General features: G+C 39.8%; 1 protein-coding gene across 1 annotated transcript in view; it reads left to right on the top strand.

The window, feature by feature from the left end:
- Positions 1–13,656, top strand: part of LOC118884006 (phospholipid-transporting ATPase IB-like) — a 99,309-nt gene that overhangs the window by 40,375 nt on the left and 45,278 nt on the right. The window contains exons 16-18 of the mRNA XM_036831265.1: positions 1,398–1,592; positions 5,268–5,428; positions 9,697–9,802. The gene's annotated coding sequence lies outside the window, so the exon portion shown is untranslated. The remainder of the gene's footprint in view (positions 1–1,397; positions 1,593–5,267; positions 5,429–9,696; positions 9,803–13,656) is intronic.

Genomic DNA, 13,656 nt, shown 5'->3' with positions numbered 1-13,656 from the left:
TCATGTTGTCAGGTTTAAGATTTATTCAAAAGCAGTTTATAATTTTTCAATGGTACATTGTTCATCGATGTAATGAAAGAAGTCTTTCAGGTAGAACAAAGGCCCTCAGTTTATTTACAGTGAAGGGCAAATTTACAAACAATTCACTGACACCTAGAGGAAAATGAAGTTATGAATAGGAGTGCAAGCAAAAACATTGTTTTTTTAAAAAAGCAAGTCATCTACAACCAAGATGCCTGGAACTGAGAAAATCATGAAACTATGTGCAGAATAGTTGTTCCTTGCTCCTCAGTAAAAATAGTAAATGGACCAATTATTAGAGCGTATTAGTGCATTGGACTTGTAAATATTATTACAGGCGTGCCCCTCAATCAGTGCGGTCCACTCTACGCTTCACACACCTCCCTTAAATGTCCTTCTGTGTTCACTGTCATTCAGCATCTACTAAAAATATTCAGCAACTTCTGTTCTTCACTCTGCTTTCCCCTGAGGTGTCTGTAGTTTATTTAGCCTTCAGGATTCTTTGTGACCTAGTCTTCTATCAGTTAGAGCTGACAGACATGATGGAAAGCTGAATTCAAATCCAGCTTAGGCGAAAAGGGAATTTATTAGCTCACATAGCTGAAAACTCTGCAGGTAGAACTGACCTCAAGAGAAGCAAGCAAACTCATCAATAATCAGTTCACCAAAATGGTTTCTTTTAACCGTTCAGATTTGATAAACCGGTTTTCATTTTGCATCATAACAGTATTTCAAGGAATTCTCACCTTTTCTCTGCTCTCACTACCTACCCATGCTGGTGGAAACTGGAGGGGACAATGAAAGGATGTACCAGAGAGGCAGAGAGGGGAAACACAGGGGCTGATTTTGCCACTAAGGATGGATATTCCAGCAGTTGGCTTGCGTGGGCTGTTGGTGGTTTGTCCTAAATCTGGCTTCACTTATGGTTTGATGTGGGCTCAAACAGTGTCTCCTGTGTGATTCATCTGGTGCAGGCTTTATCCCCAGGCTGGTTCCCATTTGACAGTGGCAGACCCGAGCCTCACATCCTCACAGGTTTGTGTCCAGAGGAAGATTTGCGTACTACGCTCTCTCCCAGAAATGAGGCATCATCTCTCATTGGCTCTGAAAGTAAATACTTGCTGTCAGGAGCCTAAAATGAGAAGCAAAACAGAGGGATTATTTACATGCTGGTAACAGGGAAAGTGCTGCTGTACCCCTAGGTCTAAAGGGATCAGAGGAGGTCGTGGTCACTGGGACCTGGAAGGAGAGGGTCCTGCAGAGTGGGCTGCCCTGAGAGGAGCAGTGAGCTGTGGCGGACAGACAACCAGCTGGGGAGGACATTGCAGGGAGGAGCAGGGAATGACCAACCTGACCTCACTCTCTTCCCCTTCCAGCTTCTGCAGGCGTCACTCACCAGCCGGCACAACTATGACTCCAACTCCCAATTATCCAGGCTTAGGTGATCCGGTGCCTTGGTTTCTCCATGTCCTCACGCTTAAGTGTCCCCATCAGATGAACAGTAAACAGAAATGCACGTAAAAGTGAAGTCTGCTGACTGAGCTGTGTGCTGAACTGGTGGAAACAACTGGGTATGGAATTGGCTGAAACTGTTACTTACAAGAGGAGTGGAGGGCGGTAAAAAAGAAGAGCAAGCTGCGTCTCCAGCATCCTTCATGCCTTTAAAATTTTATGATTTAATTTTATTTTTCTGCACATTCTGCTAAAATTCCATTAAGAATTTTTAGTCTGTGCTCCTGAAGGATACTTCTTTGTGGTTTTATTTCCTTTAATGTCTTTGACTAGCATTGGTATCAGGACAATTCCAGCCTGATGAAATGAGTTGGGAAGTGTTCCTCTGTCCTCTGTTTTCTAAAACACTTTCTGTAGTATTAGTATTATTTCTTCCTAGGATGTCTGATACATTTCACTGTTGACACAATCTGGACCTAGACTTTCCTTTTGACAGATTTTGATGAGTAATTCAATTTCTTCAGCAGATATTTAGATATTTTCTACTTTGGTTAGTTTTGGCAGTTTGTGTCTTTCAAGGAATTTGTCTGTTTATCTAGTTGTCAAATTTGTTGGCATAAAGTTCTTCACAGGGTTCATTTATTTTTTACTTTTGTGTGATTTGTGTTAGTATTCCTTCTTTCCTTCCTCATGTGGATAATTTGTGTTTACTCTTTTTTTTTCCTTGATTAGTCTAGCTTGGGCTTCACCCATTTTGTTGATCTTTTCAAAGGGCCAACTCTATGGTTTGTCCAGTTTCTATTTGCATTCTGGTATATATAGCATATATAATGTGTATATATATATTATATATATATATAACATATTAATATATATAATATAGTCATACAATGTATAATCATAATATATAATAATATAATATTCCAATATATAATACAACATATTCATATCTGTATTATTTTCTACTTTCACCTTACTTTAGATTTCATTTATTGTTCTTTTTCTAGTTCTTTAAGGTAGAGGCTTTTATAGTTGATTTTAAGCTTTTCTACTATAAAGCATTTCAAGATATAAATATTTCTTTAGCAATGATTTAACTACAGCTGACACATTTTGATATGTTGTCATTTAGTTCAAGGTATAGTATTTTCTCATTTTCCTTGCGATTTCCTTTTTGACTTGTGGGCTATTTAAATGTGTGTTGTTTAATTCCCACACATTTAGGTATTCCCTATCTTCCTTCTGTTTTTGATTTCTAACTTAAATCTGTCGTCAGGGTAAACACTTTACTCGGTTGTTTTTTTCTCTCCATACTTTGAATCTGTCGTTCTGTTGTCTTCCGGCTCCCTTGTTCCTGACGAGAAGGTCATCCTATCGTCGCCCTGTATGTGGTTTATCACCTTCCTCTTGCTGCTTTCCATATTTTCTCCTTGTCACTGGGTTCCTGCAGTACGCCTGTGTTGCCACTAAGTGTAGTTCTCACTGTGTTTATTCTACTTTGGATTCATTGTATCCCTAAATTAATGTGTTTTAACCAAATTGCAAAGTTTTCAACCATTATTTCTGCAAGTATTTTTCTGCTGCTTTTGTTTTCCTTTACCTTTACTCCAATTACATATATGATTGAATGCTCGATGTTGACGAGAGATCTGTGGCACTGTGCATTTTTCTTCAGTTTTCCTCCCTTTCTTCTTTGGAATAGATTTTTGTTTTTACTGGTCTAACTTCAGATTAGTTGATTCTTTCTTTTCCCATCTCAGATCTGAAGTTCATATAGTATATTATTTCATCCCTAGAGTTTCTATTTTTTAATAGCTTACATTCTTCTTTTGGGATATCCTGTTTGTTGTTGATTTATAGTTGTCAGAAGTTTCTTTGATTTTTTTGGAAAGTAATAATGTCTATTCAGTTGAAAAGGGTAGGAATTAGCTGTTTAATGTCTATTTTGAATTACTACTGTGTTTTAGGATTATGTTTTCTTATTGCATCATATAGCATATTGACTTTTTTTTTTCTATCCCTAGTAGATTTCTCCCCCTTACTTCAGATATTGTGAAATAGACCACTTTGGAACTTCTGTGCTGTTTCAGCCAATAGAATGACAAGATGAACTTTTCCAGACATGACTGTAAAGACTATCAATTGGGTATAATCAATTCCAGGATTAGGGAGATTTGGCTTAATGCCCACATATGGAAACATGACTTAAAATATTTTATTGATTGAAACTCAACTAACAGATAGTTGTTAAAAGACTAATATTATTTTAGGCTGTATTTTCATGCATGGGTGGGGAGCTCCAGAATCAGAATAGTAATAGTCCAATTCTCTTCTTAACTGGTCAGAGCTGACTTGGAGCTTTGGTAAAGGGTGCAGAACTGCATGAAGAAGTGCTTGAAGGACTTGAGGGTGTGTGGCAGGGGGCAGAGAAGGCTTATTGGGTTGGTCCCTGATATTGGGAGAACTTGGTTGTCAAGAGGATGGAATTAAGATTGAATGAAGACATGAAGAGTCAGACTTGAGATTAATCAAACTGAGTTAGTTTTTTTCCCCTCCACAAATATCACAGTCTAAATATGAAAGTGATCATCAGTCTCAATGGTGAAGTTATTATCATTGCAAGTATTTCAGTAAAAGAACCAGTATCTCTTGATGGGAACTAGGCTTACAAATGGTTTCTAACATCCTCTACTTCAGAAACTTTTCATATTATACCTACAATGTAGTGATGGTAATGCATTATATTCTCTTCATTATGAAGCAAAAGTTTTTACCAGCAGTGCTTCTACCTTAAAATTTGGAGTGTGTTCTAATCAAGGAACCCTTCTCTCTCCTCAGTTTTTAATAATCTCACCTGAAGTTTGAAAAGTTTAAATTTAAATTAGTTTTTAGGAGCTGTTCTGTGGGAAGAGAATGATAACTGAGGTCATTTGCTTACTAGAATGTAAAACCCTTGTGTGCCCTTATCATTTTTGATGAAGTATGTGTCTAGCTTCCTGAGTGAATGAATAAATGAGTGATGAATAAGAGGTAAAGTTTTGCCCTCCTTCCTTGGCATATTTGTAAATATTTTATGGGTAGACAGGGTCTGCTATTCTGAAATTTTTTAGGAATATAAAATTTGCTTCTGTAGCTTGTCTCCGAAAAAAAAAGTATCAGTGACGTACCCTAATCTGCATCAGACACATCACATGAGAAAGAAACAAACTTTTGTTAAGTCACTTAGCTTTTGTTTGTTGCTGTTGTTCCCACAGCATGACCTTGACTCTCCCGACTGATAACCTTCTCGTTTTTATGTCTCCTTGTATTTTTCAAGTAGTTTGATTTTCAGAGGCTACTCTGTGTTCCAGTCTTTGGGTACATGCCTTCCTACAGTTTCAGAAATAGTAGCCCTCCACTTCTTCCTCTCACGTATGTAGATAATGTAAATTAATATAGCAGGCCAGCGTCAGACAACAGGTAGTGGTGGGGAAAATGGCAAACTCCATGTAAACTGGGCAACTAATATTGTGTATTTCTTTGGGGATGTTAAAGCAGTGACTCTGTGTTTTTTTGGTTTTATTTTTTTACTTTGCTTTTTGTTTTTGGTGGGGGTAGGTAGGAACTTTCTTATATCTGTAAAAAGCTTACTTAATGAATTGGGAAATTTACCAGTAACTGCCATTTGAATGTGGCTGTATGTAGATTATTGCTGACTCCTTTGTAAAGCCTTTTAGAACAGGATGAAGTAAAATGAACCAAAACAGAACTCTAAAACATGGTCGTTTGTCTTTTTTTTTTTTTTTTTTTTTCAGGTTATCTCCCCTCCAGAAGGCTGAGATAGTGGATATGGTTAAGGAACATGTAAAGGCCATCACCCTGGCCATCGGGGATCCAGACAGCCCACGTGGGTGTGGGAATCAGTGGGAACGAGGGCATGCAGGCCACCAACAACTCGGATTATGCCATCGCACAGGTCAGCGGCGTGGGTGGTCAGGTGGGCATGGAGAGTGCTGAAGACCTCGGATCCACCCCCCCGAGGTTTACCCCACTCTCTAAGCTCCTTTCTGTAAGAAACTACCAGCACTTGGTTACCGAGGCCAGGCTCGTGCTGTTCGCCACATATAGGCCAATAAATGGAGAGACAAGGTGTTGGGACAAGGAATTGCAACTTTATTTGAAAAGCCAGCAGACCAAGAAGATGCTGGACTTGTGTCCCAAAGAACCACCTTGCCTGGGTTAGAATTCAGGCTTCTTTTATGCTGAAAGGGGATGGAGTGAAGTCAAACACTTCCTGGTTCCCATTAGCCTCTGGAGGGGATGTGTTAATTTCTTCGTCCCTGCAGTCATTCACAGGTGAGCGTGGTCAGGATGTTTCCTGTGAGCCAAACAAAGGTATTTTAGCTTAATGCTCATTACCTGGGAAGCAGGGTTCCGAGAAATGGGCCATTATGTATAATTTAAGCTTCAAGGCAACATCCCTCTAATGCTGAGCTTGCAATAGAATACAAAGATTCTTTCCTATTACAACATTTGGGGTTCTCTTTAGTTTTGTCCTTATGCACTTGGCATAAATAAAGTCTTCCCATTACCAGCTCTGGAGTTGGCAAAACTGCTGCCACTGAGAATCTGTAGCTCTACTAATATAACCTCCAAGTCCCCAGTCTCTCCAGTCTGTACTGTGTGCTTTGCTTTGTGGTGTCTCTTGGTAAAGACTTAAAATATCCGTATTTCCTTTTTTTTTAAAGGAGACACTGCCTCTTGGCAGGCATTTTTAAAAATTGTGTTTTTAGAGGAGTTTTAGCTTCACAGCAAAATGGAGCAGAAAGTACAGATATTTCCCATATATCCCCATGCCCCCTACACAAAGCCTTCCCTATTATCAGATCCTCCACCAGAGCAGTACATGTGTTATAACCGATGAACCTACACTGACAGGTCATTATCACCCAAGGTCCATAGTTTACATTAGGATTTACTCTTGGTGGTGTACAGTCTGTGGGTCTGGACGAATGTACAGTGACACGTATCCACCATTACAGTGTCATAGAGTAGTTTCACTGCCCTCAAAATCCTCTGCACTTCACACGTTCATGCCTCCCTCTGCCCTAAACCTTGGAAACCACTGCTCTTTTTACTGTTTCCATAGTTTTGCCTTTTCCATAATGTCATATAGTTGGAATCACACAGAACGTAACCTTTTCAAATGGGCTCCTTTCACTTAGTTATATGCATTTAAAGTTCCTTCAAATCTTTTAAGCCTTGATAGCTCATTTCTTTTCAGTGCTGAATAATATTCCATTGTCTGGATGTTTCACAGTTTATCCATTTACCTGCTGAAGGACATCTTGGTTATTTACAAGTTTTGTCAGTTATGAATTAAGCTGCCATAAACCTCAGTGTGCAGGTTTCTTTTTATTTGGCTGCATTGAGTCTTTGTTGCTACGCACAGGCTTTCTCTAGTTGCAGCGAGCGGGGGCTGCTCTTCGTTGCGGTGCGTGGGCTTCTCATTGCAGTGGCTTCTCTTGTTGCGGAGCACGGGCTTTAGGCACGCGGGCTTCAGTAGTTGTGGCACATGGGCTCAGTTGCTCCACGGCACTTGGGATCTTCCCGGACCAGGGATCAAACCCGTGTCCCCTGCATTGGCAGGTGGATCCTTAACCACTGTGCCACCAGGGAAGTCCCAGTGTGTAGGTTTTTGTGTGGACAGAAGTTTTCAGTTCCTTTGGGTAAACATCAAGCAGTGCAATTGCTGGTTTGTATGATATGTATAAAAGTATGTTTAGTTTTGTAAGAAACTGCCAAACTGTCCTCCACAGTAGCTGTCGCATTTTTTGGAAGGTGTTTAAGAAGAGTGCATGGTCCTATGATTTAAACCTCCTGCATGTTTATGCACCATCCTTTGCTGTTAACGAGAACACCTCCTGTTTCTACATTTTAATATTTTTACTTTTGAAGAATATTTTAATGAACAATTAAGATATTTTGGAACAATGTTTTAAAATTTTAATATTGGCTTTTAATAGATGTAATTTTTTATCACATTTGAGCAATGAACACTAACACTGTCATTCTTGCTGGACTCAGGAGCCACGTGTAATTCTTGCGCAGCTCCCTAGGAATAACCCTGGGCCTCCAGGTAGGCCACCCCGCGGGGCTGTTCTTATGGTGGCTCTCCCTGAGAGACTAGCTGACTTAGTAGTCTGTCCAAAGGTAAGTGGATGCCTAAAACTAGAGTGGTAACAGCATGGATTGTTAGGGCTCTGCCACATAGATGGAAAGCATACGGTCTCGATGTCTGAATCAGGTCAGTTCTAGAATCTTCTCCTTACTCATGGATTAAGTGTCCTGGTTTTATAGACGGGAAAACTGGGGCTCCTATGTACGAGGGGTCTGAGTTAAGGAAAGTGTCAGTGGATGACCATCAAAGCACCTGTCTGTAAACACAGAAGTGTTTGCACCACACTCACCTGTTTCCTTCACTGCTCAATGCCATTGGGATGCATGCTTCCTGTGGGCTCAGCAATTACATGTGCCGTAAACACTGACCTAGTAAACACTCCAGCTGCACACAGCTGGCCAGAATCAGGTGTCCTGGGCCCCCGGGGAATATCTGTTCACCATTTTCTCTAGGGAAGGTAATTCCAGCGTTCTCTTTTTATACCAAATATTAAAAGGGTTTAGATTTGCAGCTGCAGCTGTGATCAGGCAGATGGTATAGGATTCCAGGCTTTCTTTTCTTCCTTCCACCCACCCTAAGTCGCCTCACCAAGCCAGTCACTAATGCGGGAGACTGATCTGACTCATGCTTTGGCCCCTTTTTATTAAAATGCTATTTCAGGTTAATGAAAGCACTTTGAGCTCCATCCGTTTTTCTTTCTGTTTGTTTGTTTTTCAGTCTCGATTTTACCTGAGAGCAGCTCTTTGACCAGAGCTGGGCAGAAGGGTGTCCTCTGCGGTGTGGGCTGTTTCAGACTCCCCCGGAATGAGTCTTGTCCCCAGGGCCGTGGTGGCCATTCTCCCATTTCCGCCCCATCTGTCCTGCCCTCAGGTGGGCTGGAGCCGAGGGTGCCGCCGTCTTTCCTTTGCTGCCTCTTGCAATGCACGACTCTCCCTTCCTCAGAGAGGATCGTGTAACATTCTGGTCACAACCTAGATCTTTTTCTTTGCAGAAAAGAGTAGAGTATTTGTTTCTTCCTCCCTAAACTTCTTAATATTTTAAAACCATCCCAGGAAATACAACTTTGACTTCGAATGTCTTTTTTCCCCCTGCAAATAAATCAGTGCAAAGCTAAAAATTGGGGCAATAGGAGTGTTGTCTGTAATGACTGGTTTAATAGCAAGCTCTAGGTAAAAACAAAAGCTGGCCTTCTTGAACTCACTTATTTCAGTGTAGCCGTGCATTTCACGACTCAGCATCTCCCTCCCCATCCTGACACTCATGTTCCAAACTCTCAAGCAGTCCTTTTTGAAAGGCTATTTTTTCCCATATGTACCGCCTTCTGCCACTTTGAGGTCAGTATTTAATTTTCTTGGTCACAATTACCGAATTGTCTCGTTTTGCGGAATAATTCTCCCGAATATTCATCCCCCAAAATGTTCATTGAGCGCTTCCCACATCTTAGGCATGAATCCTGGGTGTAAGCAGTGGGTGAGCAGTGAGCCCTGCTCACTTCGTTTGAAGGTGCAAAGTGCTGTGGCAAAGGAACACATAGATGAGGTAAGGCAGCTGAGGCGTGCTGCAGAGATCACACGTTACCTCCTTTTTAATTTTACTTTTTCTCTTTATATATTTATTACAGGAAATGGGGGAAGTGATTCCGATAAGTCTTATGATTCCCATAAGACTTGATCAGACAGAAAAATCCGTGACAGAGGTTCTTGTTTTCAGGTTCTTACTTCATTAAATAATTCTGACCCCCTTCTCATGATTAAGGTCCTAGATTTGGATCAGATTAAATTCAAAGCCTTGTAGGTGACAAGTGAAAATCCAAGCAGAATTTGCTGGGCAAAAAAGTGATGTTTATTCATTTATTTTAATGATGAAAGTTAATTTTATAAAGCTTTAAAAAAATTCCTTTATAGTGAACAGTCATGTCAGGTTGTCTGGGAATAGGTTTCATTCTGCTTCTGTCCTCCAGAGTAGGAACTGCTGAGGTGGGAAAACAACATTTTGTGGAGTTTGTCAGTAAGTGATAGGTTCCTTTGAACTCCATTGACCATTATTTCTGTCTTTTAATTTAGCTACTTAGAGAAGCTTCTGTTGGTTCATGGAACTTGGAATTAGTTTCGAGTGACCAAATGCATATTGTATCGTTTGTACAAGAATGTTCTGTTATACATCACTCAGGTAAGAAAGGAGATAACGCTTTCTTTACTTGAGGAGTTAGATCTTGTCTTTGACATAGAGCTTGATAGTTCAGTTTTTTTCGTATTTATCTCACTTAAAATACTGTTACATGATCCTGCTTTAAGCTTTTGCTCACATAAAATCGACTTAACATATTTTGCTTAACATTTTTTGTTATGATATCATGATAACTTGTTGACATAATCTGTGGTTAAAAAAAAATATCCTGTTTGGAACCCAAGTGCATCTCTGCCGGCTCCAGATCCTCCTGGTGATTCAAGGCACCAGAAATCTCTGGGCTTCTGAGCTGTCTTCCTCCTGACACGGGAAATCTTGTCCCAAGCCTATTGCTGCCTTCCTGACATCCCACTAAGGGACGCGAAGGGCCTTGTCCTCGCAGACACCCGCTCTTTCCTTTTGTGTCTCGGCTGCACTTAGCACTGGTGGTTGAAGCAAGTGGAAAGAGAAAACTTTTCACCAGCATCGTCTCCACGTGAACAAAATGACATGAAAGAAACCCGTCCCCGCCCTCCTCCCCGTGTTGGGGGCAGCGGGGCTGTGGCTTCCACACTGCAGCCAGCCCTGCCGCCCCCGGCGGGCTGCCGTCCTCACGGCCACACTGGCACAGCGCCCGGCAGCAGGGCCTCTGTTTTCCTGAAAGTGGACCCAGGAAGAGATCCATAACTGCATTTTTCATGGGCTCTGAAAGTTTGCCATGCCTTTATTGCTTCTGAAAAAGCATGTTTGCTCTAGTGTGTAGTGTATAAGGGTTATGGGATATGGGAAGTGAATCTTCCTTTTTTTATTGAAGTATTGTTGATTTGCAATATTATATTAGTTTCAGGTGTACGACATAGTGATTCAGTAGTTTTACAGATTATACTCCATTTAAAGTTATTCCAAAATAACTGCTGTATTTCCCTGTGCTGTATAATATATCCTTGCTACTTGTTTATTTTAAAAATTATTATTTATGTATTGGTTTTTTTAATTGAAGTATCGTTGATTTACAATACTATATTATTTTCATGTGTGCATGCTTAATTTTTTTTATACGTGGTAGTTTGTGTCTCTTAATCCCACACCCCTATCTTGCCCCTCCCTCACTTCCCTCTCCTCATTGGTAACCACTAGTTTGTCCTCTCTGTCTGTGCGTCTATTTCTGTTTTGTTTTATACATTCATTTGCTTTATTTTTTAGATTCCCCATATAAGTGTTAATGTAGAGTATTTGTCTTTCTCTTGTCTGGTTTATTTCACTTAGCATAATACTTTCTAGGTCCATACATGTTGTCTCAAATGGCATCATTTCATTCTTTTTTATGGCTGAGTAATATTCCATTGTATGTATATACCACATCTTTATTCCTTTGTAGATGGGCACATTATTTACAATAGCCAAGATATGGGAGTGAATCTTCTAACTACCATTCTGACTTAAAAAATACCTGTGTAAGCTTTAAATTTGGTTGTGGAAATATGTTTTGAAACATTTTAGTTTGAACTAATTATAGATTCACAGGAAGTTACAAAAAATATTTACAGGAGATCTTGTGAACTCTTCACCCAGTTTCCCCCAAAGATAACACTGTGTATAATACTGGCGTTAATATGAAAACCAGAACATTGATACTGGTACAACTTACAGAGCTTATTCAGATTTCATCAGCTTCACATGCACGTGTGTGTATGTGTGCATGTGTGTCTCTCTATGCACTTTTATCCCTGTGTAGACTCACATAACCACCAGAGTAATCAAGATACAGACCTGTTCCAATAAAGGGTAGAAACCTGCCCCATCACCACAGGATCTGCCTCGTGCTACCCCTTTATATCCACACCCACCCCTAACCCCTGGCAGTGGCTAATCTGTTCTCTTTTCCTACAACTGGGTGCTTGCAAGAATGTTATAAAAGTGCAATCATGTAGTACGTAACTTTTTGAGACTGGACTTTTTTCACTCAGTATAATTCCCTTCAGATCCATCCAAGTTGTTGCACGAACAATCATTTTTCCTTTTTATTGCTGTGTAGTCCTCCACCTGCTGAAGGACATGTAGGTTAGTTCCAGTTTGGAGCCATCATGAATAAAGTCCTGTTAACATGTGTATAGGCTTATGTGTAAACACGAGTTTTCACTTATTCAGGGTAAGTGTCCAAGAGTACATTTGCTGAGTCATATGGTAAGTGTATGTTTAGTCTTAAAAGAGACTGCCAAACTGTTTTCCAGAGTGATTTTACCATTTTAAATTCTCACTGGCAAAGTATCTGTTATCCTTTTTTTCTAGATCTTTGCCAGCATTTGGTGTTACTGCTATTTGTTATTTTAGCCATTCTGATAGATGTGTAGTAAGATCTCACTGCGGTTTTAAATTACATTTTGCTAGCGGCTAATGATGTTGAACATCTTTTCATGTACTTATTTGCTCTTTGCATGTCTTCTTCAGTGAAATGTCTCTTCATATCTTTTGTCATTTCTAACTGGATTGTTAGTTTTTTTCACTGTTAACTTTTGAGAGTTCTCCACATATTCTAGATATTAGTCCTGTGTCAGAAAGAAGTTTGCAAATATTTTCTCCCAGCCTGTATCTTGTCATGTTGTGTTTTCATGGTATAATTTTAGCTGTAGGTTTTTTGTAGATGCCCTTCATCAAGGTGAGGAAGTTCCCCGCTTTTCCTAGAATGCTGAGAGTTTTTTTGTTTTGTTTTGTTTTTTTAACCTCTTTATTAGAGTATAATTGCTTTACAATGGTGTGTTAGTTTCTGCTTTATAACGAAGTGAATCAGTTATACGTATACATATGTCCCCATATCTCTTCCCTCTTGCATCTCCCTCCCTCCCGCCCTGCCTATCCCACCCCTCTACGTGGTCACAAGCACCGAGCTGATCTCCCTATGCTGTGCGGCTGCTTCCCACTAGCTAGCTATTTTACGTTTGGTAGTGTATATATGTCCATGCCACTCTCTCACTTTGTCCCAGCTTACCCTTCCCCCTCCCTATATCCTCAAGTCCATTCTCTAGTAGGCCTGCATCTTTATTCCCATCTTGCCCCTAGGTTCTTCTGACCATTTTCTTTTTTCTTTTTTTAAGATTCCATATATATGTGTTAGCATATGGTATTTGTTTTTCTCTTTCTGACTTCACTCTGTATGACAGTCTCTAGGTCCATCCACCTCACTACAAATAACTCAGTTTCATTCCTTTTTATGGCTGAGTAATATTCCATTGTATATATGTGCCACATCTTCTTTACCCATTCATCTGTCGATGGACATTCAGGTTGCTTCCATGTCCTGGCTATTGTAAATAAAGCTGCAATGAATATTTTGGTACATGACTCTTGACATTATGAGTACGTGCTGAGAGTCATATGGATCTGGGCTCAAATCCCATCTCTGCCACTTACTAGTTGTGTGATTTGAGTGAATAATTTAACCTCTCTGAGCCTTAGTTTCCACAATTTTTAAATTTAGATAACAATTCTTAAATCTAGATAAAAGTAGTAATAATACCTATTTTATCATATTGCTATGAGGATTAAATATGATAATGCATTTAAAGTAACAGCACAGTGCCATGTATATGGTAAGTGCCCGGTATATGCTTGCTATTAAATTGAAACACTGTGATAGGGAAAGGATATTTGTGGTAACTGTGCCCATAGAAGACATACAATAAACCCTTGTTACTTGATTTGAGATTAGTTGGAAGTGTCCTTTTGCAAGAAATTCATATTTTGGAATAAATAGGTATGCCAGTAATAAAGTATATCAATATTTTTAATGTCAGTAATATGTGATATCTGAAACTCATAATTTATGAAAGAATAATTGTATGGGCCTCCTCAGTAGTTAC

The sequence above is a fragment of the Balaenoptera musculus genome, chromosome 18 (genome assembly GCF_009873245.2).
Source record: "Balaenoptera musculus isolate JJ_BM4_2016_0621 chromosome 18, mBalMus1.pri.v3, whole genome shotgun sequence".
Taxonomy (NCBI): Eukaryota; Metazoa; Chordata; class Mammalia; order Artiodactyla; family Balaenopteridae; genus Balaenoptera; species Balaenoptera musculus.
The sequence above is the reverse complement of the archived record's forward strand: the minus strand, read 5'-3'. Positions and strand labels throughout refer to the sequence as shown.